Raw genomic sequence first — 24,121 nt, forward strand, 5'->3', positions numbered from 1 at the left:
GGCATGCACCCCTGCTGCTGTGATATTCTGTCCTCGCCATAAGCTCCCAGGGATGGAATGGGCAGGCTGTGGATTGTCAGGATCTCTGCAAGTAGGAGCCAGGATCTATACTTCTAAAGTTATTTCTCAGGTATTGTATCATGGTGACCAAAAGCCAAGTCAATCTGTTGAGACAGGAAAGTTCCAGATCTTAGGCCCACAGACCTCGAAAGGCAGGTTCTCCTAGAATCAAGCAAACTCAGCACCTGACTGACCCATCCCCTGAAGTCCTCACTTCACCTAGAAAGCCTCTCTATGTACAGGGGACATGACTCCATGCCCATTTCTTCTCTTAACACGTGCACACAGCTGAGGCCACGTGGTGGCGGTGCTGTGTGAACAGACCGGTGTTCTGCCTGTGTGCAAAGAACAGCAGACGCATTAGTGCCTAGGAAACCCTAGGTCTTCTTGAACCGTGACAGCAGATGCCATCACTGGTGAGCACTGTCTCCAGAGAGCTGGGGCTAGCACTCATCTGCACCGACACAATTCAGGTTAAAGCACCTGTCTGCTTTTCCTGCCAGGTCCTTCCTGTTCCTCCATGGGATGAGGGAAATGGCTGCATATTAGCTTTTCTTCAGTTGCCTTTCCCCTCTGTTATCCCTGGGAGGGGCCTGCCACAGTCAGGTGGGGAAACCTCACATACCCCCAACTGCCTTCCCACAAGCACACTCTGTTGGACACACCTGTCCTTTTAATAAGCTTAAGAAAATAGATCCTTTGCTCCATGGTCCCCTCCTGACACTGTCCCTCAGGCTAGAGCTGTGTACACAGTGACAAGAAGCTACCCTAAAGCACACACACACACACACGCACACACACACACACACACACACGCACGTACGTGTGCATATATATATATATATATATGTTTATATATATTACATATTCATATTCTCTCAGCTTTGAACACAGCCCCACTTTCTATTCCCTGTGGGTAATCGGAGACTGAGACTGCAGGTGAATTGCTCAAAACTCCCCTGGGCCTCTGAGGTCGTAAATCTCAGCTGGAAGGAAAGATTAATTGTATTATGAAGCAGGAGAAGTAGTAATTAAACCTATGACAAGGGGGCGGCTGGGAAGGGGTTCTCCGTGCTGGTGATGAAGTCGGAGGAATCAGGCACTGTCATTCCTAACAGCCTGGGCTGGACAGACGCTGTGAGAGCATCTGGTGGGAGGCAGGCCCGTGGCTAGTCGCTGCAGGAGCAGACAAAGCATGCCGAGTGTCATTTGGATCACAGTGAAAGACAGGCGGAGACTCAGGGTGGGAGGTTTTTCAAGGCCTGGGGTGGGATTACTGTCACACTAGAAAGCCAGCTGCTCGGTGCTTCCTTGGGCTGGGCCTCAAACACTGGACCAGTCCTGCCTCTCTGAACTCTTTCTCTGCAGAGAGTGAGCCACTAACGGCATCATTTACCACCTCCAGCCAGAGGTCCCCAGGGCCGAGCCAGCCTGCTGGCCGCCCCGGACACCCTTCCAGTCCGTCCTGCTCATCCGATTTGCATTGCATCCTCTTGCCTTTCTTCCGTCTACGGCTGTGGTGGGCTCTTCCTTTGACAGCGCGCACCCCACCCCCACCTCCACTCCCACCCAGTCTGGCCCTCTTCTTCATCCAGGTGTGTTCTTCCCTATCCAGGAAAAGGGGAGCAAAGTTAAGGGACTTGTGTGGCCAGTGTGGAGAAGAGTGGAGTTCTCTCGGGGGCATCCCAAAGTCCCCCTCTTTTCCACAGTGCAGCAGCAGGAAGATGGGCCACAGCTGCTGGCACCAGTGAGCTGCCCGAGGGCTGCATGACCACCCTGCTGACCACTAAGTTTTGCCAGACCACTAAGTTTACACACAGGGCTGTGTGTAAGCTGCCCTCTTCCCAGACTGCCAGTTTACACTAGAGCCAACAGAATTTGTGGGAAAGGAGAGAGTCCACTAGGAGACCTTTTCCCAAGAAGCTTTGAACGCATATGCCTCTGGGTGCTCTAATCCCTCCCCCTGACACTGTGAGACCATGGAAGTCCTTGTGCTTGACCCAAACAAGCTTCAGTGGCCTGAGCATTGTCTCATGCCCTCAGGGCTGATGGGCAAAGGAAAGGGGCGGTGGAGGGTATAACTCGGGCCCTTGGGAGGCTGAGCTGGGAGGGTCACCGCAAGCTACATGCCAGCCTGGATTGCAGAGTGAGACCCGGCTAAAGAGAAAAAAAGGAAAAGGACACACAATGAAATCTAATACAATTATTGGCGGAGAAGTTTTTACTGATATCATCCGTCTGTCCCTTGAAACACTTACATGGAAACTTTCTGAGGATGCTTTCTGAACTCAGCCTGCTTTTTGGGTAATGAGAATTGCAGATTTCTCTTTCTGTTTCACCAGAAACTCCAACTCAAACAGGAAGCCCTGTGCTGGCAGCTGTGTTAGCCCTTCGTGTGGCTCTAGACCCCTGCCTTGGTCTTGGTTTTTCACTTATTTGTATTGCCCTGAGTCCTACCTTCCTATTTCTTCTGCATCATTATTTGATGTTACGAGCAAAGTAGAATCCTTTATGGGATAAGGCAAGTTACAAACCATTGGGCAATGTAGCCCTTTACACCCACTGCATGTCAGGCTCGGCCTTGGCCTGTTACTTCCATGTACCACATCCTACCATATGAGTAAGCCAAGAGGGCCAGTTATGATGAAACGGCAGCTTTCTGAAGTGAGATCCCTTCTGTGGCTCTGCTACTTCACTGCACATGTAGTACAGCCAGCTCTTCTCCATCCTGGCCTCAGGTCTCCACTACCTTCTGGGAATGGCTGTTGCTCCCAACAGTATCACTTAGCAGTCCTCAAGGATCTGCCTCCCTCAGGGATTATTTTATACAATGTATAAAATGCCACTGTGTCTCCACCAAACAGACCTTGGCATCATCTTACCTAACGGAGGTTTGTCTCTGAGAGCATCACAGCCTAACTGTGTGTGGAGTAAGAACAGGCCCTGCTTCCTGTTGGACAGAGTGTTCAGTAGAGGAAGAGGAGAGAGATGTGGTCGGTGGACACAGTGGCAGGCCATGGTGCCAGGGATTCTAACCGGCCACTGCTCCAGCTTGGATATGGTTTGAAGGTCCCCGAGGCTGCCAGTGGGGAGACCTGAGTGTTACTGTGTACTGAAGCTATTGGAAGTAGGCAAGGCCATCAAGGTACCCCCCCCCCCATTACAGAATTCTGGTCACTTCCAAGTAGACACAAAGCTATGCTCCCAGGACTGCCAGCAAAAACCTGACTGTGTAATGGGGACTTTTCCCTTTGTGATGCAGCCAATCTATGCTAGTGTGCTGTAGCCAAGGAAAATGGATAAATCCAACCTGCACAGTGACAGAGCATCGTAGCCAGGGGTGCTGCTGCTCTGAGGTGTCCCCACTGGAAGTTCTAATGAGTGGACCATGTGAAGAACATCTCCACTCCACGCTGTTGCCCCGCTTAAACTCTTCAGTAACTAGAGCTGGTTAACTGGGAAGCCTCTTGACTGTCATCCAGTAATTAGAACAAAGGTCCGGGAAACTGGAAACCTTCATTTAAAACCCTGGCTTTGTCACTAAACATCCCCACCAACTTTCTGTTTGTGAGATATAATTCACCAGGAAGATAAATTAAGGCCTGGGATGTGGCTTGGTGATGAAGCACTTAACTAGCAGGCCCGGGGTTCTGGATTCTACCCTGAGTACTCCCCCCAAAAAGAGAAATGTATATGTATAAATGGGCTTTCTCCCAGTTTCATTATTACTAATAACGGAGAAACACTTTTAAAATATGTAAAATAACATTGTGCTTATTTGTTTTGTATGTATGTTGCAGCACACTTAACAGAGGTCAAAGGATAATTTGTAAGAGTTGGTTCTCTCCTCCTACCAAGTGGGTCTTGGGGATCAAACTCAGATCATCAGGTTTCCTGACGTCTGGCCAGCCTTAGGAACACGTATTAACTTAAAAATAGTAGTGAACGTAATAATAACTACAGCAGCATAGAAGCATTTCTCTTTCATGGTCTCGCTGATGCAGACACCAGGATCAATGCTGTGGCTGCCACACACTTAGTTCCACCACAATGACCTCTCCTCAGCATTAGGCTCATAAATCTGCAGAATACACCTGCCTGGGTACACTTCAAAACTCAGTATTCTACAAATACCTGTCATAGTGCAGACTTGAATTGCAGCTAAGCTTTAGAGTACTGTCCATTTCCAAAGCCCTTGGCCCCTCAGCATCTCCTTCATTGTAAGACAAAGGTACAAAGCCCCTGGCTGGGCTACCACTGAAACCACTCACAGAAGCAACGATCACCAAGTGATAGATCTTAGGATTGAGCCACTCATGCCCTACACTTTGTCCTGCTCCCTCTGCCCTCTCAGAGTCTGGTAACAGCAGTTGCAAAATCCAGCTAATGCTAACTGGGCGAGAAGGGACGTTGGTTCTTTAGCAGAGACCAGATGAGGACTGCAGTGTCTGCCTGGACCAGAGGGAACCCTGGAAATGGACTGGTAACAGCAAAGATGGCAGGACAGGCCAAGAGGACACTACTTCAAAATGACTTCACTTTGCAAATTCAGTTGCCAAGATGAATGAGTTTCTTAGCAAGGCTGGAGAACAAACCATGGAGTCTGCTTTCCTAAAGCTGTCAGATCTGAAAAGCTTCACTTTAAAATTCAAATTGGATTGACAATTCAAACTGCGATTGAGTGATACTATAGCCACTTTGACGAAATGTTATCAAAACAAGTGACTCCTTGCATTTTGCAAGTATGCTCTATTGGTACAGGGGCTTCTGGTCATAACAACATAAAAAATATGTAAAGGAGCAGAAAGGGACTGGACTGTGAGTTTCCCCTTTGCTGTGTGACTAGGAGTGGTTTAATGGGCTCTCTCATGCCCATTGCAAGGTGCTGGTCTCCTCAAAAACTCATGTCTGGGTTGAAGGCTCAGAGCTCATGTTGACACTGGATTGCTCCAAACATTTGCTGGCTCTCAACATGTCACAGTCTAACCTGTCAGGAGGGGGTAGATTCCTCTGTTTGCTGGTCTGTCCTTCCAGGTCTAGTGATCTACACTTTGTCTCCAGAAACCAATTTTTCCTTATACATGGAAGTCAACATGCTATCCAATCCTGTGTGACTGCATATGGCAGCTTTGGAGGGCACTGAGGCCATTCATCTCAAGACCAAAACAGACTCCTCTCCCGCTGCTGTGACTTCCCTTGACTGTCTACCCTACTTATTGAGACAGTGTAGCAGTGTAGCAGACTCAAAGATGAACACAGTAGTATGTTTACAATTTAAAAAGTATTACCTTTTAAATGCTTGTGGCTGGTAGCAAAGGCTCTTAGCCGATACTAATTTTCTTTATCATCATTTCCACCATCACTACTATCATTGTCATCAACACCATCAGCAGCACCATCATCATCCCCATCACCTTCATCACCACCATCATTATCCTATCACCATCACCACCACTACCATCATCACCAACATCATCATCCCCATCACCTTCATCACTACCATCATCACCATCATTATCCTATCACCACCATCATCAGCCATTGCTGTCATCGTCAGCAGCAGCACAGAACACCAAGCCTCATCCACACTAGACCTTTGAGGCATATCCCAAGCCTCTGACATTCACTTTCAATCCACCCTCTTCCTATCTACCTTTGCTAGTACTGTTAAAAAACATCTGTTTTCCAATCTCCCTTACAGCCAGGGCTGGTTAAATGGTGCTACTGTCACCAGTGAAACAAAACCAGAAGTCTTCTGGGGTCTCAGACACAATGGGACAGAAGCAGTTCCCTTCTGAATGTTATGTGGAGCATCGCAGCCACCCTAGTATATATAGCCTAGGTAAGCAGAATGGGAAAAAGGGAACACACCTTATTTAAGCCATTGTAAACCCCTCCCCCCAAAAAAAAGGACCACATCTGTTTACAACTGAAAGATTTCCTGGTGCTTGTCTGTAATAATGGTGCTTGGGAGGTCAAGTCAGCCTATCTGTCTGTTTATCTGTCAGTCAGTCTACTTATCCAAAGAAGAGAATGAGGCTACACATATATGTGGCGTATGTTTGTGTGTGTGCACGAAGGAGTGCATTGTACAAGTGTGTATGGAGACCAGAGGTGCAAGGAGTTACCCCTACCCTACCCAGAGTGCTGGGCTTAGGTACAGTCCACCACACCTGATTTTACATGGGTGCTGGGCTCCGAACTTAGGCCTTCATGCCTGCACAGCAGGCCCTTTATACTGATGGAGACCTCTCTCTAGATCTGATACAGACCATACTGGTGACAGAGAAAATCATTGCTGGCATTTAGTTCCTGATAGTCTGAGTCTGTTTGGCCTTTTGTGGTTATGTGCTTGTTTTGTTTTGGTATGGACCGTTTTACATAGGGTTTGAAATCGTGGTCTATGTGCTGAACTTAAAATGAGGGCAGGTTCTTCGAGGAACAATCTGTTGATAGCTATCTGTGTTTTGTTCAGGCTAAGGCTGTTTAATATGCGTGTAAAGAAAGAATGTAAATCACTGTTTCCCAGGTGTCTTAGTAATGAAAGTGGTAGCAGCAGAGCTGTGTGCAGATCTGGATTTTGGAATAAAAGTTGTTTTAGCTTAGTAGTTCTGCTAGTATTTCACCTCTCACCGTATAACCATAACTGAACCATTTTCATTTGAAAGACTAAGGATGGAGAGACTTTTTTTTTTTTTTTTTTTTTTTTTTTTTTTTAGGACAGCTGGCATAAGTCTCCAACACACAGTGGCCCACCAGCCTGAGGGCATGTGGACAGAAGAGATCAACTCCAAATGCCACCAAACATGCTCATCATTTTCATGTGTCTCTTGTATTTCTACCCAACAGTCCCCTGCATCAGCTCTGCCCCATTGTACCTCCACAAAAATTTGTTTTTTCCTTATAGAATCTTCACCTCAACTTCCTGTCTTTTTAAATGATCTTTTTTTTGTTTTGTTTTGTTTTGTTTTGTTTTTAATTTTTGAGAGTATAAGTTGGGTGTGGTGGTGCATGCCTGTAATCCCAGCACTCAGGGAGGCAGAGACAGGTAGATCTCTGTGAGTTCAAGGCCAACCTGATCTACAAAGCGAGTCCAGGACAGCGAAGGCTACACAGAGAAACCCTGTCTCAAAAAGAGATTATGATATAATTACATCAAATTATATTATTTCCCCCTTACCTTTCCTCCCTAAAAACCCTTCCATATACTAACACTTGCCCTCCTCCAAATTCATGTCTTTTTTCATTAATTGTTATTATAGGCATATACATGTGAATAAATATATATTCCTAAAAATAAGGTGCTATGTATGTATAATGTTACTTGGATATATATTTTCAGGACTGACCATTTGGTATTGGATAAGAAATTGGTGTGCTTTTCCCCGAGGGAAGACTATTTCTCTCTCGCAAAATTCCTTAGTTGACTACAGTTCAACCCTTCTCAACCCTTTGAGAAGGGTTGCAGCCTCATGGTCTTTTCCTGTTCTACTTTGGCATGTCCATTTTTGTCCTTGTTTGGCTCACATTTGGGCATTCATGTTGGTGAGACTCAATGGGAGTCAATGGTGAGACTGACTGGGAGACACAACCTTACAGCAAACTCCCTGATCCTCCGGCTCCTACAATTTTTCAACCCCATCTTCCTCAATGCTCCCTGAGCCTTAGGTTTGGGAGTGTTTTGTAGATGTGTCCATTAGGACTGGGCTCCACAACTCTGCATTTTGATTGGTTGTGCTTTTCTACAATGGTCTCAGTCTACTGCAATGAGAAGTTTCCTTGATGAGGAGTAAGGACTAAACTTATTTTTGGGTATAAAGACAAATATTAGAACGTGCTTAGGGACTGTGCTGGTTTTGGAGAGTGTTGGCTGCAGAGTCTTCTCTGAGATCCATGACTTTACCAACCTGGGTGGTTGGCTAGGTTCACAGTGCCACTGACTTCATGTATTTTTTTACCCTTCTAATGAGGTTAAAATGTGATAAAATTTTTAGTCCTTAACAGTAAATGATCTCAAAGGTCTGATGACCTGAGACTCTGTTGCTTCTCCCTTATTATATAGCAATTTTTTGTCTTGTTTTTTTTTTTTTTCTCCATTTGACCTTCAACTGAGTCAATCTGCACCTGGACACCCTGAACACAGGACACCGCCTATGGGTCCAGTGGGGTTTGGCTGTATTCTCCAGGCGCTCTGGCAAGAGCCACATTCCTGTCTATGGCGGTGGCTCATATGACAGGATGGGGCAACCGCAGCTCAGTTCCCAGGGCGAAGTGACAACAGCTCTAAGGCCTTACTCTGTGTCAGGACCCAGCTACAGAACGGTGAGGACCATCCCTGTGGCATTCCCCTGAGCTCAGCTTTAGCTGTCAAGCTGTCACTGCACTTGGGTGGGAATAAACGAGATAGGCGACTCTTTGGGGAAGAGGCCTGAAGTTCCCAAAACTTAAAGGCAGGGTTATAAGCTGGCTCCCCCCACCCACCAAACCTTTCCAGGACGCACCACCGCGGCAGCAGCCGTCCTCTTCGTCACCACTGAACTCTGCATATCCTGGGGGAACTGCAAGTGGCAGGTATGGTGATGGGCTGTTACACAGACCTTTCTTCCAGAGACCCCAGCCGCCCTAGAGCTCACTCTTTTCATCTCTACGTCATCACCTGCAGGGGCACACGGTCATTAATCATTCATTTTCCAGATGGGGAGAGTGCAGTACAAAGAAGGGAGCAACTTAGCTGAGTCAGACAGCTGGTTGCTGTTAGCGTGGACCTGTTTCCCATCACCTCCTTGGAGTCAGGGTCTGCTGGCCCTCCAGAGGAAGAACACCTGGGCTTCTTAGGCTCCGTTAGCTCTGACACAAACTGATAAGCAACCTTTCATGTTTTTATCAAGATCGAGAGTCAGCTCAAGGCTGCTGCCCGAGGCCTGGAGGATCACCACAACAACCCTGGCTTGTCAGGTGTAGGAATGTGACCTCCCCCCCTCCCCAACCGGTGCTCATTCCAAAACTGCCAAAGGTTTTTCTGAGTCAAAGAGAAAGAAAGAAAGAAAGAAAGAAAGAAAGAAAGAAAGAAAGAAAGAAAGAAAGAAAGAAGGAAAGAAAGAAGGAAAGAAAGAAATGTCTTTTTACCTTGTACTTTGGGAACACAAGACATACAGATGGCTGTGACACAGGCTTGCATCAAGAGATGTGCATTTCTTTGACAATAAGCCTCTTATCTGCAGTCGATTTTACAGGACTGCTTTTGAGGATTATCACCAGTCATTAATAAGACACATCAACTGGCTTAGTAGTGATTTAAAAAAAAAAGCATTAATGAAATTTATTCAGTATAAAAATATGTTCGTAACTAATTCAGAAATGCCTCATCCATTAAACAAACCAAAAAAAAAAAAAAAAAAAAAAAAAAAGCTGCACAGCTCATTACAAGAGGCTGGGGGAAGAGACAAAGGGTGAGTTTTCTCTTACAAGGCATTTGCATAAATTAGTTGGAAAAAACACTACTCCACTGAGGGCTCTACACTGCACATCCCCACGCACAATCCTGAGAGAATCCGGGAGGCAGAAATTAGAAAGCAGCGAAGTGGCTGCATGCACTATTACTGAAAGACACAACACCCACGAGGCACGAAGCAACATGAAACAAGCCCGCGCTGGTGCAGGGAAGCCCAGAGAACAGAGGAACACAGATCAGTGACTGGCTGCAGCACAGAGCGGCTTCTAATTAGCTAGAGTCTCCCAGTTCTTAGAAAGCGCCTCCAACTCTGCGACAGTTCCAAGCTGCGTGGGCCATGGGGAGCTAGTGAAGAGTCCGTGCGTCCTCCAAGGAGCAAGTGGCCTCCCCTCAAGGAAACAGTCACAGAACCTGCCATTCTGATGGACCAAGGACACAAGTGTAACTTTGCAGGGGCTGGCTGAGAATTTCCAGGGTCCAGTGAGGACACAGATCGCCAGCCCCGTAGTGCCTGAGCTCCGACACTCCCCACTCTTGAAGGCTCACTAAGGGTAGAAAAGAAACAAATGCTGGACTTCAAAGACTCAGCATGAGATTAAGAATGCAAAATGCCTTTGTCATATTGATTATATGTTAGGATGCTATTTTTTATATACTTAGTTAATAAAATATCAATTTCACTCCATTTTACCTCTAAAACTTTAATCACTAACAAAATATAGGTGACCTACAAGGCTCAGCTGCTCATTGTTTCCCTCAGTGTTGTGAGCTGAGGAGGAAGCCACACCCTCCTCCTCTTTCTGCCCTGAGTCTCCTCTGCACTAGAGCCCCTGCCAGCCTTTGTGGCACTAATCTGAATTACCAGGGTTTGGCTCTCTAGGGCTAGATCCTTTGCCTACTCAAAAATATAGTAAAGAAATGGGTTGTTGGGAATTATTTCAGCTATCCTGCCATCCTGGCAAACTGCTTGATGCCAGCAAAACTCAGTTTGCTCGGCCTCGTGGCTGAGGGGAACACTCGGTTTCATACTTAGGGACTGTGCAGAGCCAACTTCTGTCACCGAGTGGTGGAACGGGAGAGGAGGATGAGAGCACTGCACAGACCTTTGAAAGAGTCAAGGCAAATGTTTCTTGATGACCAGGGCTGAGCTGTGTGTGAAGAGGGCGAAGGGACGGTAGCCACAGAGATTACTAAGTGCTGTCCATCTGCCCCGAGAGCCAGACCTGCAGGGCTGAGACCCAGGTCTCTGCCTGCATTGTGGCTGTTGCCCGCAGCAGTGCAACAGTTGCTGTGGGTGGAAGAAGATAGCTCAGCTCCAGCATCCCCACGGACAGCAATGAGGTCACATGCGGAAGCAGTGTAAACCTGGGGTACAGATCAGTCACTGAGGGACAGTTACGTTTTTCCCCACATTTAGTTAGTTATTTTAGGTTGGGAGTGAGTGCGTGCATGTGTGGGGCTCAGACACCAACTTGTGGAAGTCAGTTCTCTCCCTCCAGCGTGGGTTCCATGGCTCAAACTCAAGCTGTGAGGCTCTGCAGCAAGTCTCTCTTTATCTACTGAGCCATCTCACTGGTCCCTGGGGGAGGTCTGAAAGCCAGGCCTAGGTGACAGACCATCAAGATCACAATCTGTGGGTTGATATTGGTGATCCAAGTATGCCCAACATACAGGCATATCCCAAATACAGCCAGGGCCAAGAGCCCCCCTCTGCAAGCCTCTTCTCACTCCAGCATGTTCTTGGATGCTTGGAAGGCACAGCCACCCAGTGTTCTCCTAGCACAGGGCTCTCCCAGCACTAGCTTTTCTTGGCTGTGTGACCCAGGCAAGCCACTGAATCTCAAGCTTCATGTCTCTTGTCTGTAAACTGTGGCTCTTATGGCCCCTGTAGGGAGGGCAGTGGGAAGATGAGGTGCCTGTGGTTCCCATGGGGGCACCTGCGCCTGGTGGGGACTCAGGCACTGCAGTGGCTGTGGTCATCGTCATCTGTTCACTTCAGTGATGACTCCTGCACATGGAGGCATCAGCACTTCCTACAGTGGCTGGGCTCTGTGGGTCCCATGATGGCGACAATGCTTGTGAAGGATACAGACTGAAGCTCCTTTCCGCTCAGTGTCTGCGAGGACCTGGGGGACCTTGTTAACAAACCAAAGCTGACCCATCAGGCCTGAGCTGGGGCTTTCCCAGAGACCAGATCTCTAACAAGCTCTTTGGGGATGAGACCCAGGACACCATGTGAGGTCCAGGACTAAATGGAAATGTTTTGCATGGAGGAACAGTATTCCCCAAGCAGCTTTGGGGAGTGCAAAGGGCCAGGGCTGACCAGAGCTCCTTGCTGAGAACCCCATGCTTGTGGTAATTCAACACTTGGTGTAGTCCACTGAGCTGCCCTTTTCCCAGGTTTAGATGTGTCTGCCCTTACTTGCACCCCAGGGAGAGAAGACACTCCTCTGGGAGCTTCAGATCCACTGAGGTCCATCTGTGTGCAACTCTGTGCTTGGTGCTGGTGTGGGCAGAGGGCTACTACCCCACACCTTCTAAGAAAGTTTTGTCTAATAATTATATTTACAAGCTTGGATGTTTCAAAACTTTTCCCAGGAAAATAATTTAGCCAAAAATAGTTTCCTGGTGAATTTCATGGAACACAGAGAAGCACTATGCACTAACTCTGACCCTTTCTAAGCCTCAGCTCCATCATCTGTCAGATACCCACTGCCAAGGGTTGCCCTGTAGACGAAGGCACAGTGCCTGGAATGTAGGAAATCTTCTCTGTTTTCTTCTGTCCCTGGGCCAATCCCTAAGATAGTGTTGGAAGAGGACACATCCTTAACTCAAAAGACTCTTGTGTTTGTGTCTTTAATGCCAAAAATGCTAAGAGATAGATGTTGTAACCTCTAGGTGACCGTAGTTTCCAAGATTCACACTCCAAGGAAAGGGCAAAAGGCTCGGCTCTAACTGTCAACAGAGAGAAAGGAATGGTTGAGAAGATCCAAGCCCAGGAATGTGAGCTCTGTGGCCTGGGCGCCCAGCGTGCAGCCGCCAGAGGTGCTCATCACTGAGAGTGGCTGGGGACAACGTGCTGCACCTGGTCCACACACTGCGCATTTTAACCGGGCCGCACCCGAGACATGGGGAGAGGCCCTCCCGGCCTGCCCTGCAGCCTGGCAACTTCAGGACCCTCGCGCTTCTTACCCTGACACTGCTGGGAAGTCATCACAGGCTACCGCACTCAAGGGCAGGCCATGCCCAGCCCTTCAGTAAACAACTGCGGAGACACACAGGATTCAAGAGGGTGAAGAACAAAGAGACCTCACCAACTCTGACACCTATGTTAGGCCTTTTTGAGGCTGCAAAAGGAAAATGAAGTTTCTTGAGGTGTCAATACAGCAACTAAGCTTTGGATAAAAGACAAAAGGCACTGTTTTCAATTCTGGCACTGACCTTCGCTGACCATGGCCAGGCTCTTTACTTCAAACTAATTGGTGTCATGGGGAGCTGTAAAGACAGTATGGGGGACCTTTTGGCTTTCCCAGGATAGACACCTATGAGGGGACTGCTGTGCCACTCTGTGTCCTGCCATCAGTGCCTGAGGGCTCCAGAGCATCAGCACCAGTACTTGGTGTTGCCGGGTTTGTGTGAGTCTGGTTTTGGTGCCAACAGACACTTCATGTGCTTATCAATAAAATAGTCCATGCTGCATCTGAAGGAGATCTGGCCCCAAACTCTCCTCAGTTGATGGCTTCTGGTACAGATGCCAGCAAAGAACTTATCCTCCCGGGTGTGGTGGGGGTGGGGGACAGGGGAGGGCTGTCCACTAGGAATTTGACCATGCTCTAGCAATTATAAAGACAACACAAACAGATATGTTTTCATTCTTTTGGAGGGGTCCACAAGGGAGGAGGGGTGGACATGGGAAGACTCAGAGGTGAATGTGATTGGGGCGCATGATTTGAGATTTCCCAAATAATCGATTAAAAAATGAATAAATTATATATCTAGCCAGCAAGACAGCTCAGTAGGTAAAGGGGGCTGCCACACAAGCCTGGCAGCTGGAGTCTGATCCCTGGGACCACATAAACATAAGACTGACCGATTCCACAGATGGTCCTTTCCGCTCTGTGGTACACATCCACAGCCACTGTGCATTCAACACTACAATACGCCTTAAGAAGAATTTATACTAATAGGTCTTACATATATAAAATACTATATTATAAATTTACTTGTTAAGTCAACAGCCTGTGACATTCAGGAGGCCAGGGAAGACGACATGAGCTTTGTAGAAGTTGGGAATTTCTCCGTTAGTTTTCTAGGAAAGAGTGAACCACTTGTGTTGACTCTCTAAGTGCTCAGTACATTTATCCTGTGAAACCATCAGGTCCAGACTGAGATTTTTTGGGGTGGGTGTGTGTGTGTGTGTGCGTGGAGTTTAACTATAAGCTCGATTTTCTTTCTGGGTTTAATATTACTCAGATAATATTAAATAATTGGTCCACATTATTTCAGCTGTCAAGTGTCTGTGTGCGGCACTGTCCCTGCTTCCCGGGTGCGGCATCGTTCCTTACTTTCCTTCTAAATGTCTGCAGGTCAACAACGGTGCCTTTTGCTTTATTCTCAATGGTCATAACTCGTGTTTCACTGCAGATTTGTGAACTGTATTGATCTTTTCAAAGAGCCAGTTTTTATTTTTATTGACCACTGTTCTGTTTTTCTTTTTTCTTTTCCCCTATTGCTCCAGGCTTTTGGCTCCCTGATTTCTGTTTTTACTTTATAATGTCCTTTCTTCTGGCCTGTTGTTTTCTGGTTTCTGTATGGGAAGCAGATGATGGGTCTGAGACTTTTCCTTTCATAGTGCTACAAATAACCCTCAGTACCTCAAACTCTGGGACCTTGTTGCTTTCACTCAGTTCAATGTATTCTTCCTTTCTCTCCAGACGCTCAGACCAATGGATGATGTGAGGGTGCTCCTTAGGGTCTCAGCGTTTGGATATTTTTCTAGTTCTCTGGTTTGGGCCCATAGATTTTGGACATCATACTCTGTATGATCTCAGTTCTTCCGAATCAAATTTTCTCAAATTTGTCATATGGCCTCAGATGTTGTCCATCTTGATAAATGACTGTGTCTGTCTGTGTTCCGATGGAACACTCTGGAAGCGCCATGTGCTCCTGTTGGTCAGGGCACAGGTGGGAAAGTCTGTTCAATTCGCCCATTTTTCTGCTCTTAAAATATTCTTCCCTTCTTGATGCTCCAAATTTCCTGCTATCGTTTGCTTTCTGTATAAAATGCATTCTTGCTGTTGTTTTGGAACAAGTCTGCTGGTGACAAATTCTGTTGGTTTTCCTCTAACTAAGGATGTCTTGATTTCCATTTCAGTGGGATATAGGATCCAGGGCTGACACAGTCCATTTCTTTTAGCACTTGGGGAACATTCTCTTTCCAGTCTCTTCGGAGAACTATGCTGTTGCTCTCTCATCCTCTTTTCTGGTTTCTTCCTGAGGTCTAGTTCTCCAGACTTGTTATCATGTACCTTTGTGCAGCTCTGCAGGGCCAGGAGTGCCTAGAACAAAGCTGTGTCCTAAAGACTCTTTGTCCTGCCGGATCTTCCAGTTTCCTGATTCCTCAGTTAGGGCAATCAACTGCTTCTAGACATAGGGGTGAACCAGCTCCTGCTTTATGTAGCAGTCAAATTTCCAGCATTACGCTCACTTATAAGACAGTGATAGAATGTTTTTCAGGCTGGCAAGGCAGCTCAGTGGGTAAGGTGCTTGCTGCCAAGCCTGAAGACCTGAGTTTGATCACTAGCATCCACACAGTGGAGGGAGGGAAGCAATACCTGCAAGCTGTTCTCTGACCACACGCGTGAGAGTCACACACTGACTCAAGTCTTCACAAGAGCGTCCTATGCTCTTAACTGCTAAGCCATTGTTCCAGCCCCAGGAGTGTATTTTAAACCTGCACCTCTCCTTCAGTGCTTTCTGATGAATTCAACTCATTCTGTGGAACAGATCGTAGTCTCAGCCAGACAGTCCTAAGTAAACAAATGTCTCACACAAAAATCATTATGATCTCAAGATACTGTCAAAGTTGTTGGAATTCGTTTTTATGAATGTTTAATAATGCAAAGAGGTGTGCTGCTAGACTCTAGGGAGAAAACTCCAAAATCCTGCAAATGTTCCAACAGATTTCTTGCTGCCATGAATTAAACAACAATGCCAAGCAAATGTCTACAAGTTCTTGTACAAGGAGGGCTGAGTACGTAATAAGCACGAGCACTAGAAGACGGGCCTGACTGTCCCGCGTCTCCAGTAGTGAGCCGCCATCAAGATGACTGTCCTGCAAAGCCTGTGCCTCCTCCTGCATGGAAGGCAATAGCTAAGCTGCTGTTTAGACTCAGTCAGCAACACTCTGGCTTTCATAATTTGGGGAAATCCTGTTCATTGCTGAGACTGAACAATCTGACTGCAGATAACCCCTAGGCAGAATGTGAGGCCCCGTGTCCACTGCCGCCACATCCTGAGCCGTCCATCACTAGGCGGCACTGCCTCTCCAAACAGCACATAACTCGATATGCATTAAAGCTCCGACGGGGCTTGTATTCCATTAGAAGGAAATCAATATTGTTGAGCTGAACTCAAAGGTATGAGCAAAGAATAAAGGGCAGTTTAGATAAATGGAAGATAACAATGGCTATCAGTTCCCCAAATACAGAACTCAGACACAGAAGTGTGAATTGAGAGACTCAGCATTCTCCTGTGTGTCACCTTCAAGAGACAGGACAGCTGCCTTCTCCTGAGCTTGGGGAGAAACAGGCATATTTGAAGGGATTAAAGAAGGGGTAGGGAGCATCAGGATGCTACCCAAAAAGAAAAAATCTGGTTAGTACTAGCCTTCTGTGAATTACACCTTGTCCTAAGGGACACACAGACCCCAAGGGCTGGAGCCAGGTATCAGGATGAGCTAAGCCAGTTGGAAGTGAGCCTCCAAGCAACTCACAATGCTAGACTGGAGGGGGGAATGTGGAAAGTGGGAAGGTGGAAGGAAATGAGAACAACACAGTGTGGAGCATGAGGGGATAAAAAAAAAAAACAATGCCTGGGTTGGAGTGGTAAGCAGCTACTCCTAGCATCCACTGGGCTCCTGTTCTAAGGCCCATTCACAGCTCAGGGAGACCGAGGGAGATAGACAGGCCTATGGGACAAAGACAGGATGCCCCACCACAGTCTATTCTTGAGTGGGCAGTGTAGGCGGGGCTGGCTGTCAGAATCATAAGCACTAAATGAAAGCTTTCTTGAGTTAGATGGCTCCCTCTGTAGGAGGGAGGAGGGGAAGCCCACTTGCCTGGACACCCCCTCCCGGCACCCCCTTCTCCCCAACCCACCGTGAGCCAGCTCTGTGGTTCAGATTCCTAACTCTGAGCTGAGGTCTGGTGTCTGCAGGCTCTAAGAGTCCTGCCAGCTCTAAAATGTGAGGTCCTCCCATGTCCCAAGGAAGGTCCCTTTCTCCTCTGGGGCACTTCCCCAACCATTTGGCTTTCTGGCCCTGAGCTCACCCATCTTTCTCTGCTTTCACTCACAGAGGCTAGGAACATACAGCCAACTACACCCACCCAGATGATCTGTGCAGAAAGACCCACCCACCATACGCCAGCTGTGCCCTGGTTAACAGGACAGTTCAGGAAGGTGGCCGACAGGAACTCATGTTAGGGCCGGCTATGGGACACCCTGAGCAACATGGTGTCCCCATCCATCAGGTACAGAGTAGCTGTGGGGTCAGGATGAGGCTGAGGGCCCCAAGGTCCCACCAGCATAGAGCCCCTGGTCTCTAAGGGGAAAACGTGTAAGGCAGATCAGCCTGGGGCTGACACTTCTCTGCATGTTTCTAGAGCTGTGAAGGCTACGCACGACTCTGTCTAAAAGAAGTGTTTACTGTTGCTGTGAGCTGACACTGTCCACATCAGTCCACCAGATCACAGCTGCTGGAACATCTGCTTCTAGACTCTATCACTCCCTCTTAGGGCTTAGGTCAACCTCAGTGCCACTCAGCATCCCAGTAAGAGCGCCAAGGTTCAGCTCCGTCTGTTAGTACTGTCTTCTGGGTTCCCAGAAGAGTTTCACAGGCTGTACACACACAGCAGAGCCATGCTATCTGTGGCCCAGACGCTATAGTAATGGCTGTAATCTTCTCAACAAAGGCAGGTTAATGAAATGCATAACTAAATTTGTGTGGCTTTATAACCCTCTTACTTATTCATGTAAACATACCTATAGATCAGAAATATGCATTTTTTTTCAGGTCAGATTCCTAAGACTTGACTTTTTAACTTTGAAAAAAACAGTTACTGGAAATATTTTCAATTATGGGTTCATTAGCAAGGCCCAAAAATCAAAGGCTGAAATTAATTTTTTTACATGCAGAAGGACGAAGTGTCCTATCGCTGAATGAGCAAAGACATTCCTACCATTATGTTTCCAGACCGCAGTTCTACTGCAGGGCAAGCCGTATAGAGACGTGTTGGCATTCAAACCCAAGACCTGTGTAAGTGGGCCTTCTCGACCCCTCCCCTACACCCGCTCTTCCAAGTCTGTCAAGGTGTGCAGCTTTGCCACCCCTGGCTCAGCCCTGTCTTCCTTCAGACTGTGTCTTTGTTTAAAAACATGAGCAGGGATGTCTCTTTGTGTTTCAGACACTACTGATGCAAAGTGAATGAGTGGAGGAAGGTCCCCGAGATGCAGCAATGTCTGTGTCTCTGGAAAGGCTCCTGACCGGGAGCACGCACTTTGTAATCCTCTCCATGATCCGGTGGTGGTGTGGCTCCAAGCAAAGGCTCAAGCTGGTCACGGGGATGGGGGTGGGGGATCTGTCGGTGGTTTTGGTAAGAGAAAAAGCAGCTGTCTGCTAGAATAGGGCTCTGCCTCTGCACGCCTACAGCTGTTGCTTCCTGTCAGCTCCAGCCTCAAGGGGAGTCCAGGAATTTGGTCAGATGATTTTGCCTCACTTGTGCCACAGGAAGGACAAAGCAATACCAAGACAAACCTCCCAGAGCTTCAGACATTCAGTTCCATGCCACTAAGCCCCCATGACCTGTGACTCACCAACGAAGCCACATCAACACAGGGAAACAGTCTTTTCAGGACTGTGGCATTTTTTTTCTGTCGTTTAAATGATTTTTGCATTTATAGTAGATTCTGCTTCCAGATCTTTCTGACCTTGCCAGGCAGTGTGCTAATAAAGATGGTCAGCAGCTAAACACGAACCAGTAGAGGTACAGTGCCTTTGGTGCACACAACTCTCCCTGAGGCTTCACAGTCACATGCCTCTTGGGCCACACAGGGAGGGCAGATGCCTGCTTCATCCAGATAGCAAAGTGTCCAGTGGGTACTGGTCAGCACTAGCTGGGCTTGCAGTCACTAATCGAATACAGCTACTATGCCTGGCTTGAGGGTCACGTGCATCTGCTGGAGTCGAGGGCAGGAGGAGACAGCTCTCTCTCTCTCTCTCTCTCTCTCTCTCTCTCTCTCTCTCTGTCTCTTTCTCTCTCACACACACGTGCACATAAGCACAGTACTGTTGATGGACCCATTTTGTGCTTTTATAGTCACCCAAATTCTCTTCCTTTGTCAGAATCCATCCTGGGTAACGGCTTGAGCAATGCAGCAATCATGCTATGAAATGACTTGCAAACCACAGACACAAATATTTGGGCCAAGAATGTGGAATCCATTGCTGTCACATTCCATTATTTCTGGTGGAGCAATTCACTAACGTTTTGGAATCTAGATCATAAATTATGCAGAGCCTCAGCAAAAGAGCTGAGAACACAAGCTGGTGTAATAAAACTCCTGCTCCTGGAGTCGTAAAAAAGGCAAAAAAGAAAACCACTGTAGGACCTTCATGGCATGCCCTGCCCACTCCCTTCGTCGTCACACTGCCATCCAAACACCATCACTCTAGGGTCCCCAGAACACACTGGGCCTTTTGGAGGATGCCTGCATGCCTCACTATGCATATCACTGAGCCAGCAGTACATTCCCGGTGACTCTCGGGTAAAATGTCCTTGGCCACGGCCTTTGGGTTCATTTCTTTTGGGAGATGTCACAGCTATTGGAGGGCTGGGGTGGGGGTGGGGAAGCTCTCCATCACAGTGGCCTGCGAATCACTTTAGACCTCCTTGAAAAGCTGGTCTCTGACTCCTGGTGTCCAGTGGACGGCCTCTAAGAATGGCAGGTGTTCAAAGATTATCTGAAGGACTGATGGGAGGTAGATGGGAAGAGAATAGACAGACACACGGACAAAAGCTGACCAGTGACAGACACCCACCCTTGTAGGTCAGTGTGTACAGTCACAAAGGTCAGTGGCTGTTTCTCTGAAATCCTTTAGACATATCAGCAAGCTGATGAGCCAGGCTAACAGCTGTTCCAAAAGCCACTCTGACGGCGTGGGCCTCCTTGCCGCTTACAACGCTGCTGGAAAGCACCACTGTACCTACCCCCTCAGGAAATCCATCACGTGGCAACTGCAGGTAAATGGGGCTGAGCTGCGGGGGAGGGGGCCCTAGGACCTGAGGCAGGGAATGCCAGCAGATCCTCTTCAGGCACACTGCTGCTCTTGCAATTATTACAAACATGTTTAGCAGCAAACAAAACAAGATCACACAGAACGCCCAGAATGTTAAGACATGGAGGGGGCGGGGGATGACTCTGGGTTTAAGCCATATAAGGGAAGAAACTTATTTTTTCACCAGCCTAGAAAGAAACTTCTAGCAAATCCATGACACAAAAGGAGCTGGCTTCTCTCATCAATGAAGGTCAGAGCCCTCAAGGTTTTCTTGTTGATGTTGTTATTATTACTATATAACGAACTACTTTAAATCCTCCAGAGCCTGGGCATCACCTGGGAACGGAGGGAAGGGACAGTAAGGGAGAAACCTAGTGGCTCAAGCTCACTCCTAGGGGTCTCAGCTTCTGCCACCTTTGCTGAGACCGCAGTTGGGCCCACCCTCTCGCCCACCCAGAGCTCCCTCACCTTGTTTCACATCTAACTCTCCCCAGACCACACAGCTCAGTGCTACAGTTCAAACCAGGGCAGGACTGGAACCAAGACCCAGTTTTTTCTGTCCCTGGCTGCCTCCCACCCCTGACACCTACACACCTACTCCTGCCCCAACCTCTCCCTACCCCGCCTCTGCTCCACCCCCATCCAGTAGTGGATCCAGATATTTCTTCAAGATGATGCTCTGGAGTCACCAGTCAGAGTTCACACAGCTGGAGTTGTAATGCAGGCTGGCTTGTTGTATTCTTTCGCGAGGATCTTCTAGAAGGCCAAAGATTCTATGCAATGGTCGCTCCTTACGCAAGTCTGCTAATTGAGATGAGTGGAGACATCTGTAGGCTTATTTTAAAAGAGACAAATCTATGGGCGTGTAATAACAGCAGTGCCATTTACTGAGTGTCTGTGATCCTGCTAAGCACTCCTCATCAATCCACAGAGCATCAGAGATTAGCACACTGAGAAGCTAAGACTGGGAAGACAGAAGCATCTGAAGGGGAGCCCTGACATCTGCAGGGCTCACAACCTGCAGGGACTAGCAAGCAGACCCCTGCTGAGGTCCCCAGTAGGAAGGCACAGATTGCCCATAGGCACAGGAGAGAGCTGGTGTGGATCTAAGGAGCTTATGGAGGCCGTGGCCTCCTACAACAACAATAACACTGAGAAGGAATCTAATATGTGGTCCCCAAGATGGAGAGCCTGCCTTGTAAGGTCCCTTAACAGTGGATGTAGTGACAGCATGGAACCAAGTCCCCACCCATGCTTTGATTTAAGTTACTTTACGGGTCTTTTTCACTTGAAGTGTTTGTAACTGGGAGGATGCCAGCCAGTTGTAATGGAGTGTGAGCAAAGGCAGACAAGGTGAAGCACCAGCCTGCACCACTGCTCTAGAACATCCTCCCCATCTGCAGATCACAGCCTTAGGATGGGCAGGTGTTCTTCATTGAGGAGCATTTCACCATGCTTTTAGCATTTTAGTTTTGTGTTAACAAATGATGTCTCCCTGATAATGTCACCCATAGTGCTGATGTTTGTGGGTCCTCATGTGTCTGGGCTTTAAGGAGGGCTCTCCTCAAAGGCTTGCTGGAGACACAAGGCAGATCACTCACTTCGCCCTTTACCTGCTCTTGGATACGTCTTCTTTCCCAGAGGGGCTGAACATATAACACATTTAGTCCTGGCCATCCTTTATGATGGGTGCTGTAGTTAACCCCATTTGACAAGTGAAAACAGCAAGGTCACAAGATCAGCTGGCCATCAGGATTCTCAAGTATCTGCTACCGCTCCGTTCTCTTCACTCTGTGGTAACCTCAGCCAGGGGACACCACACAAGCCTCATACATCGCTTTGAAAGTGAGCCTTTGTGCGTGGGTAGCAATCAAAACGAGAAACTGACAAACGATTCAGGTAGTTTCTTTTTCTACAAGAAGAGAAAGCAGCCAGCTCAACGGGGCTTCTACAGAACTCCAAAGTCCCAGGGGTGGAGGGCAGAGACAGCTTTAGTACAGAGCTCAGCATCACATCACAGGCTCTTTAGCACAGTCAGACTTTTGTGGGTTCTGTGTGGACACAAAGACAATGTGGATGTCTTTCTCCACCAGGCATGTGAGAGATAGTAGGGCTGTGCAGCAGACATGCCAGCTCGCCTGATGGAGCCACGACCTGGGGGCCACCATCTGTTTTGTTAAGGCGACAGTCTGGAGTTCCTGGTTGAACTCCAGGTCTCCTTATTGGGAGGCGTCACAATTTTACTGAGTCACAGAGCAGATTATAGGTACCCTCAGAGCACCCCCAGCAGCTGGGCCACGTTACAAGCTGTCTTTGTCTTATTCAGTGTCCCATAATGGATTTGCTAGAACATACCATCTGAATCAGAGAAATGCAATTACCAACGGCTGTTGCTTCCAGTAAGTGGCCAACTCTGCCAATCTGGCTTAAGAATGTAGCCCGTTAAGCTCTGCCACAGGGGCCATCCTGATGAGGGCTTGTTCCACAGGCCCTGGCACACGGCAGAGCACTCATTCCACTTTTTAGCTGCTTTTGGAGACATTCTAATGGCACCAATGAAATTTTCCCTGGAAAATGAAAGTGCTTCCTTCCCAGAGTAGCCAGCTCTCCAGAAGGATGGGGAGGAGAGATTGCTGCACACCCAGGCTACTGAGTGTGCTCACTCAGCAGCCTAAGCCGCCTGGAAGTCAAGTGGGGACAGGCTGAGTCAGCAACAGTGACGAAAAGTTGCTATCCCCTGGCTTTCCTCCAGTTCTGCCCTCAACAGGAGCCTCGGGAAAAGCGACTTTTTGAAGTCACCATAAACTTACTAATTATGCTGCAGAGAGTCTTAAACATGAAGTCTCTGTGGATTTCACTCTGGAGGAGGGGCAGTGGCTGCAGTGTGAGGGCCAGCAGGGTCTCGGGTGCTTAGACATACTCTGAATGAGGTGGGGATGACAGTGAGAACCTCAGGAAGCCACGCCTGAGAAATATGCTCACTTTCTGGGTTTTCTAGCTGTATCACACAGTGTTCATTCCTTAGATGTGCCAGAGCTTTGAGCTTTCTTAACCACTTAGCCATTTCTTCAGGCAGGAACAGTGACGGTACAAACAGCACCAACTCTGGCCTTGGACAGGCGTGGCCGCAGCCACAGCTCTTCCCCACACTTGCTATAGGACACAGACATTGTCAGCTCCTGGTCTTTGAGGCTCCTCTCCTGATGGTATCAAGCCTGCATTTAAAATGAAGTGTGGAGCAGCGCAGAATAAGCTGCACCTGGCATGCAGGACATCCGGTAAGTGCCGCTCCTTTGTTCTGAGCTACTTCAAAAGTGCGTGGAGCTCTCACAAAGGCCTTCTCATTTTCCTTTATGGAACCTGTTATTTGAATACCTCAAAAAGCAAAGCCAGCCCTGCTTTCCTAAGGCTGGATGTTAAACACAGGAGAGAACAGGCCATTAAGTTCATGTACTTGAAAGAAGAAACAGTGTGCTATCCTAGTGATTTTCTTGTCCAGAAGTCATAAATATTAGCACTCTTCAGACTTGCACAAAGGCCCCATTGTAGCCATGCTTTGAGAACTTCTTGGATCAGGATTCAAAAGGTTAATACATTATTTAGCTAGCCTGCTAATCAGACTGTCTTATACAGCTGTAGGGCAAAGGATTGTGTAAAGAGGGGAGGAAAAATCTGCTTAATTTAGTACTACTAACTGAGAGGAATAAAATTAAAATGGTGTGATAAAATCCAATTGCTGCCCGGTGGTTTAACTATTTCTCAAGCTCATCCTATTTCTGGTTCATTTCAAAAGTTTTAGGTTGGGCAGATGGCTCAGTAGGTGAGGACACTTTTTGTGCAAGCATGAGGACCTGAGCTCAAATCCCCCGGAGCTCATGTGAGCGTGGCTGCACATACCTGCGACACACACTCTGAGGGAGAGATGGAGAATTATCAGAGCTCACTGGGCCCCACCCTCGATCCAGGCCAGCTGCAGAGCAGGGCACCTGGCACCCGTCTCTAGCCTCTGTGTATTTTTGGACATGTGCACCTGAACATGCGTGTGCCTGTGTACT

At 47.8% G+C, this 24,121-nt stretch overlaps 1 protein-coding gene and 1 long non-coding RNA gene across 4 annotated transcripts in view; one reads left to right on the forward strand and one right to left on the reverse strand.

The window, feature by feature from the left end:
* Positions 1-23,339, forward strand: part of LOC132653719 (uncharacterized) — a 108,690-nt gene extending 85,351 nt beyond the window's left edge. Inside the window, exons 2-4 of the long non-coding RNA XR_009591538.1 lie at positions 19,890-20,031; positions 20,254-20,316; positions 23,139-23,339. This is a non-coding gene — a long non-coding RNA (uncharacterized LOC132653719). The remainder of the gene's footprint in view (positions 1-19,889; positions 20,032-20,253; positions 20,317-23,138) is intronic.
* Ttc28 (tetratricopeptide repeat domain 28) overlaps positions 1-24,121 on the reverse strand; it is a 418,557-nt gene that overhangs the window by 76,241 nt on the left and 318,195 nt on the right. The window lies entirely within an intron of this gene.

The sequence above is a fragment of the Meriones unguiculatus genome, chromosome 4 (genome assembly GCF_030254825.1).
Source record: "Meriones unguiculatus strain TT.TT164.6M chromosome 4, Bangor_MerUng_6.1, whole genome shotgun sequence".
NCBI classification, from domain to species: domain Eukaryota; kingdom Metazoa; phylum Chordata; class Mammalia; order Rodentia; family Muridae; genus Meriones; species Meriones unguiculatus.